Source organism: Garra rufa, chromosome 7 (assembly GCF_049309525.1).
Source record: "Garra rufa chromosome 7, GarRuf1.0, whole genome shotgun sequence".
Lineage (NCBI taxonomy): Eukaryota > Metazoa > Chordata > Actinopteri > Cypriniformes > Cyprinidae > Garra > Garra rufa.
The window spans coordinates 21,922,090-21,943,078 of NC_133367.1; the positions used below are offsets into that span (position 1 = coordinate 21,922,090).

General features: G+C 38.2%; 15 non-coding genes across 15 annotated transcripts; all 15 read left to right on the forward strand.

Annotated features, from left to right (window-relative positions):
* The first annotated feature begins 86 nt into the window (after positions 1–86).
* LOC141339461 (5S ribosomal RNA) lies at positions 87–205 on the forward strand. Its single transcript, XR_012356050.1, has one exon. It is a non-coding gene; the product is annotated as a 5S ribosomal RNA (ribosomal RNA).
* An 84-nt stretch (positions 206–289) lies between these two features.
* Positions 290–408, forward strand: LOC141339462 (5S ribosomal RNA). Its single transcript, XR_012356051.1, has one exon. It is a non-coding gene; the product is annotated as a 5S ribosomal RNA (ribosomal RNA).
* Positions 409–6,719: 6,311 nt separating this feature from the next.
* LOC141339806 (5S ribosomal RNA) lies at positions 6,720–6,838 on the forward strand. Its single transcript, XR_012356376.1, has one exon. It is a non-coding gene; the product is annotated as a 5S ribosomal RNA (ribosomal RNA).
* Positions 6,839–6,922: 84 nt separating this feature from the next.
* On the forward strand, positions 6,923–7,041 carry LOC141339955 (5S ribosomal RNA). The gene has a single exon (XR_012356521.1). It is a non-coding gene; the product is annotated as a 5S ribosomal RNA (ribosomal RNA).
* An 84-nt stretch (positions 7,042–7,125) lies between these two features.
* On the forward strand, positions 7,126–7,244 carry LOC141339463 (5S ribosomal RNA). The gene has a single exon (XR_012356052.1). It is a non-coding gene; the product is annotated as a 5S ribosomal RNA (ribosomal RNA).
* An 801-nt stretch (positions 7,245–8,045) lies between these two features.
* On the forward strand, positions 8,046–8,164 carry LOC141339949 (5S ribosomal RNA). Its single transcript, XR_012356515.1, has one exon. It is a non-coding gene; the product is annotated as a 5S ribosomal RNA (ribosomal RNA).
* Positions 8,165–8,965: 801 nt separating this feature from the next.
* LOC141339743 (5S ribosomal RNA) lies at positions 8,966–9,084 on the forward strand. Its single transcript, XR_012356317.1, has one exon. It is a non-coding gene; the product is annotated as a 5S ribosomal RNA (ribosomal RNA).
* Positions 9,085–9,168: 84 nt separating this feature from the next.
* On the forward strand, positions 9,169–9,287 carry LOC141339667 (5S ribosomal RNA). The gene has a single exon (XR_012356246.1). It is a non-coding gene; the product is annotated as a 5S ribosomal RNA (ribosomal RNA).
* Positions 9,288–10,088: 801 nt separating this feature from the next.
* On the forward strand, positions 10,089–10,207 carry LOC141339807 (5S ribosomal RNA). The gene has a single exon (XR_012356377.1). It is a non-coding gene; the product is annotated as a 5S ribosomal RNA (ribosomal RNA).
* Positions 10,208–10,291: 84 nt separating this feature from the next.
* On the forward strand, positions 10,292–10,410 carry LOC141339465 (5S ribosomal RNA). The gene has a single exon (XR_012356053.1). It is a non-coding gene; the product is annotated as a 5S ribosomal RNA (ribosomal RNA).
* Positions 10,411–12,797: 2,387 nt separating this feature from the next.
* LOC141339466 (5S ribosomal RNA) lies at positions 12,798–12,916 on the forward strand. The gene has a single exon (XR_012356054.1). It is a non-coding gene; the product is annotated as a 5S ribosomal RNA (ribosomal RNA).
* An 84-nt stretch (positions 12,917–13,000) lies between these two features.
* Positions 13,001–13,119, forward strand: LOC141339467 (5S ribosomal RNA). Its single transcript, XR_012356055.1, has one exon. It is a non-coding gene; the product is annotated as a 5S ribosomal RNA (ribosomal RNA).
* A 6,311-nt stretch (positions 13,120–19,430) lies between these two features.
* Positions 19,431–19,549, forward strand: LOC141339808 (5S ribosomal RNA). Its single transcript, XR_012356378.1, has one exon. It is a non-coding gene; the product is annotated as a 5S ribosomal RNA (ribosomal RNA).
* An 84-nt stretch (positions 19,550–19,633) lies between these two features.
* On the forward strand, positions 19,634–19,752 carry LOC141339468 (5S ribosomal RNA). The gene has a single exon (XR_012356056.1). It is a non-coding gene; the product is annotated as a 5S ribosomal RNA (ribosomal RNA).
* An 801-nt stretch (positions 19,753–20,553) lies between these two features.
* Positions 20,554–20,672, forward strand: LOC141339470 (5S ribosomal RNA). Its single transcript, XR_012356058.1, has one exon. It is a non-coding gene; the product is annotated as a 5S ribosomal RNA (ribosomal RNA).
* Positions 20,673–20,989: the final 317 nt, after the last annotated feature.

Sequence of the window (20,989 nt, forward strand, 5' to 3'; positions counted from 1 at the left end):
CTTTTGCCTTTTCTTCACTATTTATATAATATGCTGGCTTTTACGGAGGCTGATCTTTAAATAGCCCACTTTTTGGAGCAGCCCTCGCTTATGGCCATACCGCGCTGAGAGCGCCCGATCTCGTCTGATCTCGGAAGCTAAGCAGCGTCGGGCCTGGTTAGTACTTGGATGGGAGACCGCCTGGGAATACCAGGTGCTGTAAGCTTTTGCCTTTTCTTCACTATGTATACAATATGCTGGCTTTTACGGAGGCTGATCTTTAAATAGCCCACTTTTTGGAGCAGCCCTCGCTTATGGCCATACCGCGCTGAGAGCGCCCGATCTCGTCTGATCTCGGAAGCTAAGCAGCGTCGGGCCTGGTTAGTACTTGGATGGGAGACCGCCTGGGAATACCAGGTGCTGTAAGCTTTTGCCTTTTCTTCACTATGTATACAATATGCTGGCTTTTACGGAGGCTGATCTTTAAATAGCCCACTTTTTGGAGCAGCCCTCGCTTATGGCCATACTGCGCTGAGCGTGTGCTAGGAGAGTGTGGAAATTTGAGCTGCTTTCTTCAGTGTTGAATTGAAATAAGTACTTTTTCTCATTCTTTTCTACTCCTTCAGCAAGTACTGTTTGTGGGAGGAGTTTTTCTTTTGTTCCTGGAGGTTTTGTTTGTTAATTGAATGGAGCACATGGAAGGAGACAATCGAGTGCGACGACCTGAGCTGACATCTAAAAAGGACAGTGGGAATCGTATCGTGATGGAGGATAAGAAGTTTGACAAGAACTTAACGGTGTGTGTCGAAATTGTTGGGGATGAGAAAATAACGATGATGGAGTTACTCAGAGGAATTAATGAGGTCTGTGGAGCTGTGAATGGATGTCGTTTCAAAGGAGATAAAAGGTATGAGATTACAATGAACCATAGAAAAGGAAAAGAAAGACTGATTGATGGATTTAAAATTAAAAACTGTCAAATCATGGCTAGAGACCTGAGCAATGATGAGCTTGTTGTTTCATTCATGAACCTTCCAGTATATATTACGGATGAGGAAATTCTAGAGAAACTAAATGGATGGGGTGTTAAAGCAACTTCGCCAATCAAGAGGAGGAAATGGCCAGGAACAGAGATCGCAGATGGGACTCGTTTCTGTAAAGTTAAGTTCACTGATACTGTTCAGTCATTACCATATTCAACCAAGTTTGAAACATTGGAGGGTGCGGAGTACTTTAGAGTGATTCATAACAGACAAGTGAAAGTGTGTCGCATCTGTATTCAGCCTGGTCATGTATTGAGAGACTGCCCTGAGTTTACTTGTCACAAGTGTGATAAACAGGGACATTATGCTAGAGAATGCAATGAACTGAGTGATGTACGTTATGGTGACGTGATGGGGGGAACAGACTTGTCCAGTGAGGTAAATGAGGAGGAGAATACGCCCATGCAAGAAGACGCAATGGGGAATACATTTGATGATATAGAAAGTCAGCAACTGCATTCAGGACAGATGGATCACATGAACCAAGCTGAGGTGGGTACTCCCTCCCTCCAGAGAGCTGGATCAGGACTAGCCCAGGGTCTCGTGGACAATAAAGAAAAGGACAGACATGTGGGTAAAACAACCACAGTCAATGAGAACCCGCAATCTTTAGCGTCAGCTAAGACTGCTCTCAAATGTGAAGGAACTGTAAAGATTGTTGTTGATAATGATGACGATAATCATGATGATGCCGATGATGTTGTTGATGATGATGATGATGATGATGATGAAAATGAGGATGATGATTATGATTTGTATGATGATGTGGCATGCGAAAGTCTGCAGCTACTTGTTAGGAAGAAAAGAATGCTGAATGACAAGGGAGAGAAAGGAAACATAAAGAAAAAGAAATAAGGTTTATTTTTTTTTATTTTAACTTCACACCTGCTGCTGCTATGATTAAAATTGCATCCCTAAATGCTAATGGTCTTGGTAACATGTGCAAATTTGAAAAGATATTAATAGCGGTAAAAGCAGATATTTACTGTTTTCAAGAAACAAATTGGGATAGTAATAAAATGAGAGAGGTGAGAAGGAAATGGCATCATCATGTTTTTGTGAGTCATGGCAGTAGTAAGGCTCGTGGAGTGGCTTGCTTGTTTAAAAACAATGCAGTACAAAATGTTAAGCAGGTTTATGCTGATAATGAAGGAAGAGTTCTAATTATAGATTTTGAGTTCCAAAATTGTGTCTTCAAGTTGATTAATGTCTATGCACCAAATAATGAAAAAGATAGGAGGGATTTATTCAAGAAACTAAGAACACTATGCACAGATAACTGTATCTGTGTAGGTGATTTTAACGTTTGGTCCAGTAGAATAGATGTTGCAAATAATATGAGCTATAAAAGAGACTCGTCAAGGGATGAATTAATAAGCTTAATGAATGGTGTAAACCTGGTAGATCTTTGGAGACTGGAAAACCCTGATAAAAGAGAATACTCTCGGAGACAAGTTGTGCTCAATAGTCTAAAGCAAAGCAGAATTGATCTTTGTCTGGTAAGGCAGAACATAGTCCAGTATATTAAAAATATAGCTTATAAGTTTACAACATTCAGTGATCATGCTGTTCTGGAATTTCAAGTGGGTAAAACAATGCAACATAAAGGTGGGGGTGTCTGGTGTTTGAATGCAAGCTTATTAAATGATGTAAATTATAGGATAAAGATCTTGGACTGTATAAAGTCTGGATGGAGGAAAAGTTTAGACTCTGAAAATGCATGTGTAAGATGGGAGAATTTAAAACAGAAAATTAAGATTTTGAGTATTAAGTATGCAAAGGAAAAGAATAGTAGAGAGAGGAGGGATTACAAGGACTTGCAAAAGAGACTTTCTGTAGAACTGGAGGAAATAAATGGTGATCCAAATTGTGATTTGAAAAATTATTTAAAAATTAAAGCAGATTTAAAGAAATATGAAGTAAAAAGATGTAAGGGAGCTATTATAAGAAGCAGGGTAAAACATGCTTTAGAGGGGGAGAAGTGTACATCCTTCTTCTTAAGCATGGAGAAGCAAAAGCAGGGTAGAAACTGTATCACTGAATTAGAAGATGAAAAAGGGAAAAAAGTGAGTGATTTGGTAGGGATATTAGACACTGTTGAATCCTTTTATAAGACACTATTTAGGAAAGAAGGCGTAAATCTAGGAAGTATGGGAAAAGTACTGAGTACAGTTAGTGCTAGATTATCAAAAACTGACAGGATTTTTTGTGATAATGATATCTCTTTGCAGGAAATTAATGAGGCAATCTCTAGTCTGAGTACTAATAAAAGCCCAGGATCAGATGGCCTAACTGGAGATTTTTATAGAGCTTTTAGGGATGCTCTGGCACCAATATTATTAGAGCTATATCAGTATATGGAAGAAAAGCAGGATGTGCCTAAGACAATGGTGGCGGGGGTGCTAAGTATTTTATTCAAAAACAAGGGGAGTAGATTAAAATTAGAAAACTATAGACCAATTAGCCTCTTAAATACTGATTATAAGGTATTGGCAAAAATTCTAGCCAATAGGCTAAAAAAAGTGATAGGGAGTATTGTTGCCCCAACGCAGGCTTACAGTATACCTGGAAGAGATATTGCTGATATTATAAGTACAATTAGAGATGTGGTATTTTATATGAAGAAAGAAGGAGGCATTCTGTTAAGTTTAGATTTAAATAAAGCTTTTGATAGGGTGGAGCACCAATTTTTGGAGAAAACTTTGGAAACGTTTGGTTTTGGTGGTAGATTTAGAACATGGATAAGGTTGCTGTATAATAGTGCACATAGTGTGGTAAAGTGTAATGGTGTCTTAACTGATGATTTTATAATTGAGAGGTCCATAAGGCAGGGTTGCCCTTTGTCTGCTTTGCTATACTGTATTACAGTTGAACCACTCGCAACTCTAATAAAAGCGGATAAAGAGCTGAAGCCAATTAATTTTGCAGGTGATGGGGTCAGTTTAATTCATCAGTATGCGGATGACACTACGTTCACTGTGAGGGACATGGATGACATAAAGAGGATAATGGAGCACATGAATACATATGGTGGTGCTGCAGGGGCAAAAATAAATGTAGAGAAGTCGGAAATTATGTTCTTTGGGGAAAATAAAATATTTGACTGTGGTACCCCTTTTAAAATTGTGGATGATTATATTAGAGTTTTAGGGGTAAATATAGGTTTGGAAGAAAGTAAGGCTAGGGATGTATCTTGGTCGATAATCCTACAGAAAATAAAGCAAACTGTGAACTATTGGAAATTAAGAAGCCTCACACTAAAAGGGAAAGTGACTGTTATCAATATGTTGTTAATGTCAAGATTCGTTCATACATTGAGTGTGTTAGACATGCCAGAGTGGGTCTTGAGAGAGGCAAACTCTATTGTAGTAGATTTCTTGTGGGGTGGGAAAAACGTGAGGATCTCAAAAAAGGTATTAATGGCAGATAACAAGGATGGGGGCTTAAAATTGTTGGACTTGGACACGAGGAGGAAGGCATTAAGGCTTAAAATTGTTAAGAAATATATATATAGCAAAGAAACTTATGGATGGAAATATTGTATGAGGGATTGTTTGGCGAAATTTGGGTCTTGTAGTCAAAGTAATCTGTTCATGTGTTTAAAAGAGTCTATGATAAAAGATGTACCTCAGTTCTATAAAGAAGTATTCCAAGCTTGGGTTAAATTTTTGCCACAAGTGCATTATAGGTGTAATATGCCTGAATTAGTACTAAATCAACCCGTGTTTTTGAATCCTAAAATAACAGATAAGGGACACATGCTGGAAAATAAAGGTTTTATGAAAGTTGGTCTATACCTGATAAAGGATTATGTTTATGAAGTAATTCCAGGTTTTCTGCCCCCCCAGGCAATCCTGGACATGGTAATGGAAGAGAATGAAAATATGAGGAAAAGTACTGTGATTAATGTTTTTGAGAAAATTAAGAGTTGTATTCCTAAGGACTGGATTACCTTGATAGACAAACAAGAGGTGAAAACAAATGAGTACAAGTTTCCCGAAATGTATATTGAACGGGGTGATTGTAAGGTAGAACTGTCAAAGGTTTTGTTGAAAGAGTTTTATTGGATTATCTTGAAAAAAGAAATTAAAAAACCTGCCGCAGAAATTTATTGGAGAAATATATACTCAGGGATAAAGCCGGTAATGTTGTGGAAGAACCTAAATATTAGATATAACTCAATAGAATGTCAACAGAATGATTTTATATTGCGACATAATAGAGTATATACAAAAGAGGTTTTGCATCAGATTGACAAAAATATTGCGAGAGAATGTGATGTATGTGATAGGGAAGTTGAGACCTTAATGCATTTATATATACAATGTAAAGGCCTGAAAGAATATCATGAATTATTAAAGCTTTGCGTAAGGAAGAATTGGGAGGATATAAATTTTGTGGATGAAGAGTGGAGTAAGTTATTTTTGTTTGGCATGGTGAAAGAAAGGAATGTAAAAGGAAATGTGCTTCTCTTAAATATGATGTTAAGCCATGCAAGGTATGCAGTACGATTAAGGAGAAATATAGCTTATTTTGACAAAAGAAAAGAAAATGTTTGGTCTATTTTCAAGGTCTTAATAAAACAACATATGAAGATGATTAAGACTTATATGGATGCTGAATTTTGTAAGACTTTTGTTGATGGAAGCACATTTATCTCTGTTACAGCATTGAATGCTTTGATGTTTAATTTCTGAAAAAGTGTAAATGAGGGAATGCTGAATGTTCTAATGGTGAAATTTATTATGTACTTATTGTAAATGTGGAAATTATTTTATAATAAAAAAAAAAAAAAAAAAAAGCGCCCGATCTCGTCTGATCTCGGAAGCTAAGCAGCGTCGGGCCAGGTTAGTACTTGGATGGGAGACCGCCTGGGAATACCAGGTGCTGTAAGCTTTTGCCTTTTCTTCACTATTTATATAATATGCTGGCTTTTAGAAAGACGTGTTTTACCGCTCTATTTATTACAATCATTTACATGTATTATAGAGTTTTAAGTGTTTTACATGTTTTTTAGGCCATTTTATTACTCTTAACATTTTAAGTGTATGTGTCTTTAATAAATGGATGGTTGGCCTGTCATGTGACTAGACACATGACAGGAAGCAGGAAGTACAACTGTATAAGAGAGCAGCATGACAAACAAAGGACAGTCACCAAACTGTTGGATTGAGGAGTTGCTAATTTTAGAGCTCACCTTTCCATTCACCAACTGCAAACTTTGGATTACACTTTCTGTGGATTGTATATACACTGGTGGACACTCACATTGGACTTATCAACACACTGGGGTTCTTGGACTGTTTTTAGGGTATGGACAAATGAACTGTATTCTTTTAACAGAGTTTACCTGTTTTTAGGGTATGGACAAATGAACTGTATTCTTTTAACAGAGTTTACCTAGTTTTATCGTGTTGTTTTAAAGTCTTTTATGTGAACCTTGTAAATATACCAAATCTATTTAAACCAATTTTCTTTTATGTCTCATTCTTTTAACCACTAGTCATCTCTCACAGTTAAATCTGACCCCATTTTAGTCTTGTAACTCGGCTGATAAGGCCGATTGTTACACTTTTACGGGAGACCGCCTGGGAATACCAGGTGCTGTAAGCTTTTGCCTTTTCTTCACTATTTATATAATATGCTGGCTTTTACGGAGGCTGATCTTTAAATAGCCCACTTTTTGGAGCAGCCCTCGCTTATGGCCATACCGCGCTGAGAGCGCCCGATCTCGTCTGATCTCGGAAGCTAAGCAGCGTCGGGCCTGCTTAGTACTTGGATGGGAGACCGCCTGGGAATACCAGGTGCTGTAAGCTTTTGCCTTTTCTTCACTATTTATATAATATGCTGGCTTTTACGGAGGCTGATCTTTAAATAGCCCACTTTTTGGAGCAGCCCTCGCTTATGGCCATACCGCGCTGAGAGCGCCCGATCTCGTCTGATCTCGGAAGCTAAGCAGCGTCGGGCTTGCTTAGTACTTGGATGGGAGACCGCCTGGGAATACCAGGTGCTGTAAGCTTTTGCCTTTTCTTCACTATTTATATAATATGCTGGGTTTTACGGAGGTTGATTTTTAAATAGCCCACTTTTTGGAGCATCCCTCGCTTATGGCCATACCGCGCTGAGAGCGCCCGATCTCGTCTGATCTCGGAAGCTAAGCAGCGTCGGGCCTGGTTAGTACTTGGATGGGAGACCGCCTGGGAATACCAGGTGCTGTAAGCTTTTGCCTTTTCTTCACTATTTATATAATATGCTGGCTTTTAGAAAGACGTGTTTTACCGCTCTATTTATTACAATCATTTACATGTATTATAGAGTTTTAAGTGTTTTACATGTTTTTCAGGCCATTTTATTACTCTTAACATTTTAAGTGTATGTGTCTTTAATAAATGGATGGTTGGCCTGTCATGTGACTAGACACATGACAGGAAGCAGGAAGTACAACTGTATAAGAGAGCAGCATGACAAACAAAGGACAGTCACCAAACTGTTGGATTGAGGAGTTGCTAATTTTAGAGCTCACCTTTCCATTCACCACCTGCAAACTTTGGATTACACTTTCTGTGGATTGTATATACACTGGTGGACAGTCACATTGGACTTATCAACACACTGGGGTTCTTGGACTGTTTTTAGGGTATGGACAAATGAACTGTATTCTTTTAACAGAGTTTACCTGTTTTTAGGGTATGGACAAATGAACTGTATTCTTTTAACAGAGTTTACCTAGTTTTATCGTGTTGTTTTAAAGTCTTTTATGTGAACCTTGTAAATACACCAAATCTATTTAAACCAATTTTCTTTTATGTCTCATTCTTTTAACCACTAGTCATCTCTCACAGTTAAATCTGACCCCATTTTAGTCTTGTAACTCGGCTGATAAGGCCGATTGATACACTTTTATGGGAGACCGCCTGGGAATACCAGGTGCTGTAAGCTTTTGCCTTTTCTTCACTATTTATATAATATGCTGGCTTTTACGGAGGCTGATCTTTAAATAGCCCACTTTTTGGAGCTGCCCTCGCTTATGGCCATACCGCGCTGAGAGCGCCCGATCTCGTCTGATCTCGGAAGCTAAACAGCGTCGGGCCTGGTTAGTACTTGGATAGGAGACCGCCTGGGAATACCAGGTGCTGTAAGCTTTTGCCTTTTCTTCACTATTTATATAATATGCTGGCTTTTAGAAAGACGTGTTTTACCGCTCTATTTATTACAATCATTTACATGTATTATAGAGTTTTAAGTGTTTTACATGTTTTTTAGGCCATTTTATTACTCTTAACATTTTAAGTGTATGTGTCTTTAATAAATGGATGGTTGGCCTGTCATGTGACTAGACACATGACAGGAAGCAGGAAGTACAACTGTATAAGAGAGCAGCATGACAAACAAAGGACAGTCACCAAACTGTTGGATTGAGGAGTTGCTAATTTTAGAGCTCACCTTTCCATTCACCACCTGCAAACTTTGGATTACACTTTCTGTGGATTGTATATACACTGGTGGACACTCACATTGGACTTATCAACACACTGGGGTTCTTGGACTGTTTTTAGGGTATGGACAAATGAACTGTATTCTTTTAACAGAGTTTACCTGTTTTTAGGGTATGGACAAATGAACTGTATTCTTTTAACAGAGTTTACCTAGTTTTATCGTGTTGTTTTAAAGTCTTTTATGTGAACCTTGTAAATACACCAAATCTATTTAAACCAATTTTCTTTTATGTCTCATTCTTTTAACCACTAGTCATCTCTCACAGTTAAATCTGACCCCATTTTAGTCTTGTAACTCGGCTGATAAGGCCGATTGTTACACTTTTACGGGAGACCGCCTGGGAATACCAGGTGCTGTAAGCTTTTGCCTTTTCTTCACTATTTATATAATATGCTGGCTTTTACGGAGGCTGATCTTTAAATAGCCCACTTTTTGGAGCAGCCCTCGCTTATGGCCATATCGCGCTGAGAGCGCCCGATCTCGTCTGATCTCGGAAGCTAAGCAGCGTCGGGCCTGGTTAGTACTTGGATGGGAGACCGCCTGGGAATACCAGGTGCTGTAAGCTTTTGCCTTTTCTTCACCATTTATACAATATGCTGGCTTTTACGGAGGCTGATCTTTAAATAGCCCACTTTTTGGAGCAGCCCTCGCTTATGGCCATACCGCGCTGAGAGCGCCCGATCTCGTCTGATCTCGGAAGCTAAGCAGCGTCGGGCCTGGTTAGTACTTGGATGGGAGACCGCCTGGGAATATCAGGTGCTGTAAGCTTTTGCCTTTTCTTCACTATTTATATAATATGCTGGCTTTTAGAAAGACGTGTTTTACCGCTCTATTTATTACAATCATTTACATGTATTATAGAGTTTTAAGTGTTTTACATGTTTTTTAGGCCATTTTATTACTCTTAACATTTTAAGTGTATGTGTCTTTAATAAATGGATGGTTGGCCTGTCATGTGACTAGACACATGACAGGAAGCAGGAAGTACAACTGTATAAGAGAGCAGCATGACAAACAAAGGACAGTCACCAAACTGTTGGATTGAGGAGTTGCTAATTTTAGAGCTCACCTTTCCATTCACCACCTGCAAACTTTGGATTACACTTTCTGTGGATTGTATATACACTGGTGGACACTCACATTGGACTTATCAACACACTGGGGTTCTTGGACTGTTTTTAGGGTATGGACAAATGAACTGTATTCTTTTAACAGAGTTTACCTGTTTTTAGGGTATGGACAAATGAACTGTATTCTTTTAACAGAGTTTACCTAGTTTTATCGTGTTGTTTTAAAGTCTTTTATGTGAACCTTGTAAATACACCAAATCTATTTAAACCAATTTGCTTTTATGTCTCATTCTTTTAACCACTAGTCATCTCTCACAGTTAAATCTGACCCCATTTTAGTCTTGTAACTCGGCTGATAAGGCCGATTGTTACACTTTTATGGGAGACCGCCTGGGAATACCAGGTGCTGTAAGCTTTTGCCTTTTCTTCACTATTTATATAATATGCTGGCTTTTACGGAGGCTGATCTTTAAATAGCCCACTTTTTGGAGCAGCCCTCGCTTATGGCCATACCGCGCTGAGAGCGCCCGATCTCGTCTGATCTCGGAAGCTAAGCAGCGTCGGGCCTGCTTAGTACTTGGATGGGAGACCGCCTGGGAATACCAGGTGCTGTAAGCTTTTGCCTTTTCTTCACTATTTATATAATATGCTGGGTTTTACGGAGGTTGATTTTTAAATAGCCCACTTTTTGGAGCATCCCTCGCTTATGGCCATACCGCGCTGAGAGCGCCCGATCTCGTCTGATCTCGGAAGCTAAGCAGCGTCGGGCCTGGTTAGTACTTGGATGGGAGACCGCCTGGGAATACCAGGTGCTGTAAGCTTTTGCCTTTTCTTCACTATTTATATAATATGCTGGCTTTTAGAAAGACGTGTTTTACCGCTCTATTTATTACAATCATTTACATGTATTATAGAGTTTTAAGTGTTTTACATGTTTTTCAGGCCATTTTATTACTCTTAACATTTTAAGTGTATGTGTCTTTAATAAATGGATGGTTGGCCTGTCATGTGACTAGACACAAGACAGGAAGCAGGAAGTACAACTGAAGAGTTTCGTTGCAAAACGAGATATATCCATTTTGAGAAATGTTGGTTATTTGACATTATTATTTAAGACATCAACAGTCAAGTTAATTTACAATTTTTGTACATAAAACTATTACTTGAGCTCAGTGAAGGCCAGAGACACAATATTCTTCAAATCCAGGATATTTTTTATTTAATTGTATGTAGATAAATAGTTCATAAATAAGTCAAAAAACCATGCCAAAATGCAACATACTTATCTTATCATTGTCAAACATCTTAAATTGGTAGAAAAAACAAAAAACAACAAAAAAAAACATCATAAATATATAATATATGGAATAGTATATACAAAAATTGATTAATAATAATAAGATTCTGAGTTAGTTTTGGCCAGAACAACATAACATGACTTTTTTTTTTTTTTTTTTTTTTTGCAAAACGCTATATATCCACCTTAGGCTATATTCTACTACTGTAATACCATTAAGAAAAGCTAGTGAACCATTTGTGTGTGTGTGTGTGTGTGTGTGTGTGTGTGTGTGTGTATTTTCGAAAACGAAACCTGTAAGATCAGAGCGGGCGGAGACGCGGTGTCACAGTTCTCGTCTCTGTTGCACCGAGTCCGCAACACAAGCTCGCCTCGCCCCGTCATATTTAATGTATTATTTCACTGTAATAATAATAATAATAATAATAATAATAATAATAATAATAATAATAATAATAATAATAATAATTAAAATTAATTATCTAAAAAATAAACTTAGAAATGTAGCCTTGCAGACATCATGTGATGGGGAGGAGCGCAGGACCTCCCTGGCCTTCTTGAAATCAGCGGAGACTCGTTCCCTGCTGCATTCGTTTATTATTGAGAGATGGAGGAGTATTTTATCCCGGTCCACTTTTGTAGCGTTTTTATACATTTTTGTGAAGTTGAAGGCTACATCTTCACATGACAGTTTGTCGGAATGACACAGACCAGCATTACTCGCGCGATGACCACAATACATTTTCGGATGTTTTCCCTCCCCTGAATGCCTTGCCCGTTTGGTCTTCTCCCTTTGATGATTTTCTTTAGATGCCTTCCTCTTTCTCCCAACAGCAGCTGGAATGACCGGCTCCAATCCGTCATCGAAATCCATGACATTAGCTTGACTCTGAAGCTTTGATTCTCTGACTGACAGACAGCTGTTTAACCTACGTGACTGACAGCTCGCCCACAGTATTAACAATTAAATGGTAAACGTTTTTTAGTTAGCCTATTGAATCCTCTTTTTAAAAATACATGTTTTTTGTGTTGATATTATCGTTAAATCTATAAGCAAACTCGGAGCACTTCACCGGCGGTGACTTTCTTCCCAGGGGATGCTGAGCTCGCGCACGTACGGTCATATCGCACTTTGTAAAGAAACTGGTCTGGCGGATATCGCGTTTTGTGAAAAAAATAAATTTTGTAGTAGGCCTAAAATGTACATTCTTAAATTTTATTAATGGCAGCAATTCACACATAGATTAAGGTACATCTGAACAGTGATTTCCAATAATAAAATCCAAATGTCAAAAAATGGCGTTTATCGCGTTTTGCAACCAAACTCTTCAACTGTATAAGAGAGCAGCATGACAAACAAAGGACAGTCACCAAACTGTTGGATTGAGGAGTTGCTAATTTTAGAGCTCACCTTTCCATTCACCACCTGCAAACTTTGGATTACACTTTCTGTGGATTGTATATACACTGGTGGACACTCACATTGGACTTATCAACACACTGGGGTTCTTGGACTGTTTTTAGGGTATGGACAAATGAACTGTATTCTTTTAACAGAGTTTACCTGTTTTTAGGGTATGGACAAATGAACTGTATTCTTTTAACAGAGTTTACCTAGTTTTATCGTGTTGTTTTAAAGTCTTTTATGTGAACCTTGTAAATACACCAAATCTATTTAAACCAATTTTCTTTTATGTCTCATTCTTTTAACCACTAGTCATCTCTCACAGTTAAATCTGACCCCATTTTAGTCTTGTAACTCGGCTGATAAGGCCGATTGTTACACTTTTATGGGAGACCGCCTGGGAATACCAGGTGCTGTAAGCTTTTGCCTTTTCTTCACTATTTATATAATATGCTGGCTTTTACGGAGGCTGATCTTTAAATAGCCCACTTTTTGGAGCAGCCCTCGCTTATGGCCATACCGCGCTGAGAGCGCCCGATCTCGTCTGATCTCGGAAGCTAAGCAGCGTCGGGCCTGGTTAGTACTTGGATGGGAGACCGCCTGGGAATACCAGGTGCTGTAAGCTTTTGCCTTTTCTTCACTATGTATACAATATGCTGGCTTTTACGGAGGCTGATCTTTAAATAGCCCACTTTTTGGAGCAGCCCTCGCTTATGGCCATACCGCGCTGAGAGCGCCCGATCTCGTCTGATCTCGGAAGCTAAGCAGCGTCGGGCCTGGTTAGTACTTGGATGGGAGACCGCCTGGGAATACCAGGTGCTGTAAGCTTTTGCCTTTTCTTCACTATGTATACAATATGCTGGCTTTTACGGAGGCTGATCTTTAAATAGCCCACTTTTTGGAGCAGCCCTCGCTTATGGCCATACTGCGCTGAGCGTGTGCTAGGAGAGTGTGGAAATTTGAGCTGCTTTCTTCAGTGTTGAATTGAAATAAGTACTTTTTCTCATTCTTTTCTACTCCTTCAGCAAGTACTGTTTGTGGGAGGAGTTTTTCTTTTGTTCCTGGAGGTTTTGTTTGTTAATTGAATGGAGCACATGGAAGGAGACAATCGAGTGCGACGACCTGAGCTGACATCTAAAAAGGACAGTGGGAATCGTATCGTGATGGAGGATAAGAAGTTTGACAAGAACTTAACGGTGTGTGTCGAAATTGTTGGGGATGAGAAAATAACGATGATGGAGTTACTCAGAGGAATTAATGAGGTCTGTGGAGCTGTGAATGGATGTCGTTTCAAAGGAGATAAAAGGTATGAGATTACAATGAACCATAGAAAAGGAAAAGAAAGACTGATTGATGGATTTAAAATTAAAAACTGTCAAATCATGGCTAGAGACCTGAGCAATGATGAGCTTGTTGTTTCATTCATGAACCTTCCAGTATATATTACGGATGAGGAAATTCTAGAGAAACTAAATGGATGGGGTGTTAAAGCAACTTCGCCAATCAAGAGGAGGAAATGGCCAGGAACAGAGATCGCAGATGGGACTCGTTTCTGTAAAGTTAAGTTCACTGATACTGTTCAGTCATTACCATATTCAACCAAGTTTGAAACATTGGAGGGTGCGGAGTACTTTAGAGTGATTCATAACAGACAAGTGAAAGTGTGTCGCATCTGTATTCAGCCTGGTCATGTATTGAGAGACTGCCCTGAGTTTACTTGTCACAAGTGTGATAAACAGGGACATTATGCTAGAGAATGCAATGAACTGAGTGATGTACGTTATGGTGACGTGATGGGGGGAACAGACTTGTCCAGTGAGGTAAATGAGGAGGAGAATACGCCCATGCAAGAAGACGCAATGGGGAATACATTTGATGATATAGAAAGTCAGCAACTGCATTCAGGACAGATGGATCACATGAACCAAGCTGAGGTGGGTACTCCCTCCCTCCAGAGAGCTGGATCAGGACTAGCCCAGGGTCTCGTGGACAATAAAGAAAAGGACAGACATGTGGGTAAAACAACCACAGTCAATGAGAACCCGCAATCTTTAGCGTCAGCTAAGACTGCTCTCAAATGTGAAGGAACTGTAAAGATTGTTGTTGATAATGATGACGATAATCATGATGATGCCGATGATGTTGTTGATGATGATGATGATGATGATGATGAAAATGAGGATGATGATTATGATTTGTATGATGATGTGGCATGCGAAAGTCTGCAGCTACTTGTTAGGAAGAAAAGAATGCTGAATGACAAGGGAGAGAAAGGAAACATAAAGAAAAAGAAATAAGGTTTATTTTTTTTTATTTTAACTTCACACCTGCTGCTGCTATGATTAAAATTGCATCCCTAAATGCTAATGGTCTTGGTAACATGTGCAAATTTGAAAAGATATTAATAGCGGTAAAAGCAGATATTTACTGTTTTCAAGAAACAAATTGGGATAGTAATAAAATGAGAGAGGTGAGAAGGAAATGGCATCATCATGTTTTTGTGAGTCATGGCAGTAGTAAGGCTCGTGGAGTGGCTTGCTTGTTTAAAAACAATGCAGTACAAAATGTTAAGCAGGTTTATGCTGATAATGAAGGAAGAGTTCTAATTATAGATTTTGAGTTCCAAAATTGTGTCTTCAAGTTGATTAATGTCTATGCACCAAATAATGAAAAAGATAGGAGGGATTTATTCAAGAAACTAAGAACACTATGCACAGATAACTGTATCTGTGTAGGTGATTTTAACGTTTGGTCCAGTAGAATAGATGTTGCAAATAATATGAGCTATAAAAGAGACTCGTCAAGGGATGAATTAATAAGCTTAATGAATGGTGTAAACCTGGTAGATCTTTGGAGACTGGAAAACCCTGATAAAAGAGAATACTCTCGGAGACAAGTTGTGCTCAATAGTCTAAAGCAAAGCAGAATTGATCTTTGTCTGGTAAGGCAGAACATAGTCCAGTATATTAAAAATATAGCTTATAAGTTTACAACATTCAGTGATCATGCTGTTCTGGAATTTCAAGTGGGTAAAACAATGCAACATAAAGGTGGGGGTGTCTGGTGTTTGAATGCAAGCTTATTAAATGATGTAAATTATAGGATAAAGATCTTGGACTGTATAAAGTCTGGATGGAGGAAAAGTTTAGACTCTGAAAATGCATGTGTAAGATGGGAGAATTTAAAACAGAAAATTAAGATTTTGAGTATTAAGTATGCAAAGGAAAAGAATAGTAGAGAGAGGAGGGATTACAAGGACTTGCAAAAGAGACTTTCTGTAGAACTGGAGGAAATAAATGGTGATCCAAATTGTGATTTGAAAAATTATTTAAAAATTAAAGCAGATTTAAAGAAATATGAAGTAAAAAGATGTAAGGGAGCTATTATAAGAAGCAGGGTAAAACATGCTTTAGAGGGGGAGAAGTGTACATCCTTCTTCTTAAGCATGGAGAAGCAAAAGCAGGGTAGAAACTGTATCACTGAATTAGAAGATGAAAAAGGGAAAAAAGTGAGTGATTTGGTAGGGATATTAGACACTGTTGAATCCTTTTATAAGACACTATTTAGGAAAGAAGGCGTAAATCTAGGAAGTATGGGAAAAGTACTGAGTACAGTTAGTGCTAGATTATCAAAAACTGACAGGATTTTTTGTGATAATGATATCTCTTTGCAGGAAATTAATGAGGCAATCTCTAGTCTGAGTACTAATAAAAGCCCAGGATCAGATGGCCTAACTGGAGATTTTTATAGAGCTTTTAGGGATGCTCTGGCACCAATATTATTAGAGCTATATCAGTATATGGAAGAAAAGCAGGATGTGCCTAAGACAATGGTGGCGGGGGTGCTAAGTATTTTATTCAAAAACAAGGGGAGTAGATTAAAATTAGAAAACTATAGACCAATTAGCCTCTTAAATACTGATTATAAGGTATTGGCAAAAATTCTAGCCAATAGGCTAAAAAAAGTGATAGGGAGTATTGTTGCCCCAACGCAGGCTTACAGTATACCTGGAAGAGATATTGCTGATATTATAAGTACAATTAGAGATGTGGTATTTTATATGAAGAAAGAAGGAGGCATTCTGTTAAGTTTAGATTTAAATAAAGCTTTTGATAGGGTGGAGCACCAATTTTTGGAGAAAACTTTGGAAACGTTTGGTTTTGGTGGTAGATTTAGAACATGGATAAGGTTGCTGTATAATAGTGCACATAGTGTGGTAAAGTGTAATGGTGTCTTAACTGATGATTTTATAATTGAGAGGTCCATAAGGCAGGGTTGCCCTTTGTCTGCTTTGCTATACTGTATTACAGTTGAACCACTCGCAACTCTAATAAAAGCGGATAAAGAGCTGAAGCCAATTAATTTTGCAGGTGATGGGGTCAGTTTAATTCATCAGTATGCGGATGACACTACGTTCACTGTGAGGGACATGGATGACATAAAGAGGATAATGGAGCACATGAATACATATGGTGGTGCTGCAGGGGCAAAAATAAATGTAGAGAAGTCGGAAATTATGTTCTTTGGGGAAAATAAAATATTTGACTGTGGTACCCCTTTTAAAATTGTGGATGATTATATTAGAGTTTTGGGGGTAAATATAGGTTTGGAAGAAAGTAAGGCTAGGGATGTATCTTGGTCGATAATCCTACAGAAAATAAAGCAAACTGTGAACTATTGGAAATTAAGAAGCCTCACACTAAAAGGGAAAGTGACTGTTATCAATATGTTGTTAATGTCAAGATTCGTTCATACATTGAGTGTGTTAGACATGCCAGAGTGGGTCTTGAGAGAGGCAAACTCTATTGTAGTAGATTTCTTGTGGGGTGGGAAAAACGTGAGGATCTCAAAAAAGGTATTAATGGCAGATAACAAGGATGGGGGCTTAAAATTGTTGGACTTGGACACGAGGAGGAAGGCATTAAGGCTTAAAATTGTTAAGAAATATATATATAGCAAAGAAACTTATGGATGGAAATATTGTATGAGGGATTGTTTGGCGAAATTTGGGTCTTGTAGTCAAAGTAATCTGTTCATGTGTTTAAAAGAGTCTATGATAAAAGATGTACCTCAGTTCTATAAAGAAGTATTCCAAGCTTGGGTTAAATTTTTGCCACAAGTGCATTATAGGTGTAATATGCCTGAATTAGTACTAAATCAACCCGTGTTTTTGAATCCTAAAATAACAGATAAGGGACACATGCTGGAAAATAAAGGTTTTATGAAAGTTGGTCTATATCTGATAAAGGATTATGTTTATGAAGTAATTCCAGGTTTTCTGCCCCCCCAGGCAATCCTGGACATGGTAATGGAAGAGAATGAAAATATGAGGAAAAGTACTGTGATTAATGTTTTTGAGAAAATTAAGAGTTGTATTCCTAAGGACTGGATTACCTTGATAGACAAACAAGAGGTGAAAACAAATGAGTACAAGTTTCCCGAAATGTATATTGAACGGGGTGATTGTAAGGTAGAACTGTCAAAGGTTTTGTTGAAAGAGTTTTATTGGATTATCTTGAAAAAAGAAATTAAAAAACCTGCCGCAGAAATTTATTGGAGAAATATATACTCAGGGATAAAGCCGGTAATGTTGTGGAAGAACCTAAATATTAGATATAACTCAATAGAATGTCAACAGAATGATTTTATATTGCGACATAATAGAGTATATACAAAAGAGGTTTTGCATCAGATTGACAAAAATATTGCGAGAGAATGTGATGTATGTGATAGGGAAGTTGAGACCTTAATGCATTTATATATACAATGTAAAGGCCTGAAAGAATATCATGAATTATTAAAGCTTTGCGTAAGGAAGAATTGGGAGGATATAAATTTTGTGGATGAAGAGTGGAGTAAGTTATTTTTGTTTGGCATGGTGAAAGAAAGGAATGTAAAAGGAAATGTGCTTCTCTTAAATATGATGTTAAGCCATGCAAGGTATGCAGTACGATTAAGGAGAAATATAGCTTATTTTGACAAAAGAAAAGAAAATGTTTGGTCTATTTTCAAGGTCTTAATAAAACAACATATGAAGATGATTAAGACTTATATGGATGCTGAATTTTGTAAGACTTTTGTTGATGGAAGCACATTTATCTCTGTTACAGCATTGAATGCTTTGATGTTTAATTTCTGAAAAAGTGTAAATGAGGGAATGCTGAATGTTCTAATGGTGAAATTTATTATGTACTTATTGTAAATGTGGAAATTATTTTATAATAAAAAAAAAAAAAAAAAAAAGCGCCCGATCTCGTCTGATCTCGGAAGCTAAGCAGCGTCGGGCCAGGTTAGTACTTGGATGGGAGACCGCCTGGGAATACCAGGTGCTGTAAGCTTTTGCCTTTTCTTCACTATTTATATAATATGCTGGCTTTTAGAAAGACGTGTTTTACCGCTCTATTTATTACAATCATTTACATGTATTATAGAGTTTTAAGTGTTTTACATGTTTTTTAGGCCATTTTATTACTCTTAACATTTTAAGTGTATGTGTCTTTAATAAATGGATGGTTGGCCTGTCATGTGACTAGACACATGACAGGAAGCAGGAAGTACAACTGTATAAGAGAGCAGCATGACAAACAAAGGACAGTCACCAAACTGTTGGATTGAGGAGTTGCTAATTTTAGAGCTCACCTTTCCATTCACCAACTGCAAACTTTGGATTACACTTTCTGTGGATTGTATATACACTGGTGGACACTCACATTGGACTTATCAACACACTGGGGTTCTTGGACTGTTTTTAGGGTATGGACAAATGAACTGTATTCTTTTAACAGAGTTTACCTGTTTTTAGGGTATGGACAAATGAACTGTATTCTTTTAACAGAGTTTACCTAGTTTTATCGTGTTGTTTTAAAGTCTTTTATGTGAACCTTGTAAATATACCAAATCTATTTAAACCAATTTTCTTTTATGTCTCATTCTTTTAACCACTAGTCATCTCTCACAGTTAAATCTGACCCCATTTTAGTCTTGTAACTCGGCTGATAAGGCCGATTGTTACACTTTTACGGGAGACCGCCTGGGAATACCAGGTGCTGTAAGCTTTTGCCTTTTCTTCACTATTTATATAATATGCTGGCTTTTACGGAGGCTGATCTTTAAATAGCCCACTTTTTGGAGCAGCCCTCGCTTATGGCCATACCGCGCTGAGAGCGCCCGATCTCGTCTGATCTCGGAAGCTAAGCAGCGTCGGGCCTGCTTAGTACTTGGATGGGAGACCGCCTGGGAATACCAGGTGCTGTAAGCTTTTGCCTTTTCTTCACTATTTATATAATATGCTGGGTTTTACGGAGGTTGATTTTTAAATAGCCCACTTTTTGGAGCATCCCTCGCTTATGGCCATACCGCGCTGAGAGCGCCCGATCTCGTCTGATCTCGGAAGCTAAGCAGCGTCGGGCCTGGTTAGTACTTGGATGGGAGACCGCCTGGGAATACCAGGTGCTGTAAGCTTTTGCCTTTTCTTCACTATTTATATAATATGCTGGCTTTTAGAAAGACGTGTTTTACCGCTCTATTTATTACAATCATTTACATGTATTATAGAGTTTTAAGTGTTTTACATGTTTTTTAGGCCATTTTATTACTCTTAACATTTTAAGTGTATGTGTCTTTAATAAATGGATGGTTGGCCTGTCATGTGACTAGACACATGACAGGAAGCAGGAAGTACAACTGTATAAGAGAGCAGCATGACAAACAAAGGACAGTCACCAAACTGTTGGATTGAGGAGTTGCTAATTTTAGAGCTCACCTTTCCATTCACCACCTGCAAACTTTGGATTACACTTTCTGTGGATTGTATATACACTGGTGGACACTCACATTGGACTTATCAACACACTGGGGTTCTTGGACTGTTTTTAGGGTATGGACAAATGAACTGTATTCTTTTAACAGAGTTTACCTGTTTTTAGGGTATGGGCAAATGAACTGTATTCTTTTAACAGAGTTTACCTAGTTTTATCGTGTTGTTTTAAAGTCTTATATGTGAACCTTGTAAATACACCAAATCTATTTAAACCAATTTTCTTTTATGTCTCATTCTTTTAACCACTAGTCATCTCTCACAGTTAAATCTGACCCCATTTTAGTCTTGTAACTCGGCTGATAAGGCCGATTGTTACACTTTTATGGGATACCACCTGGGAATACCAGGTGCTGTAAGCTTTTGCCTTTTCTTCACTATTTATATAATATGCTGGGTTTTACGGAGGCTGATCTTTAAATAGCCCACTTTTTGGAGCAGCCCTCGCTTATGGCCATACCGCGCTGAGAGCGCCCGATCTCGTCTGATCTCGGAAGCTAAGCAGCGTCGGGCCTGGTTAGTACTTGGATGGGAGACCGCCTGGGAATACCAGGTGCTGTAAGCTTTTGCCTTTTCTTCACTATTTATATAATATGCTGGCTTTTAGAAAGACGTGTTTTACCGCTCTATTTATTACAATCATTTACATGTATTATAGAGTTTTAAGTGTTTTACATGTTTTTTAGGCCATTTTATTACTCTTAACATTTTAAGTGTATGTGTCTTTAATAAATGGATGGTTGGCCTGTCATGTGACTAGACACATGACAGGAAGCAGGAAGTACAACTGTATAAGAGAGCAGCATGACAAACAAAGGACAGTCACCAAACTGTTGGATTGAGGAGTTGCTAATTTTAGAGCTCACCTTTCCATTCACCACC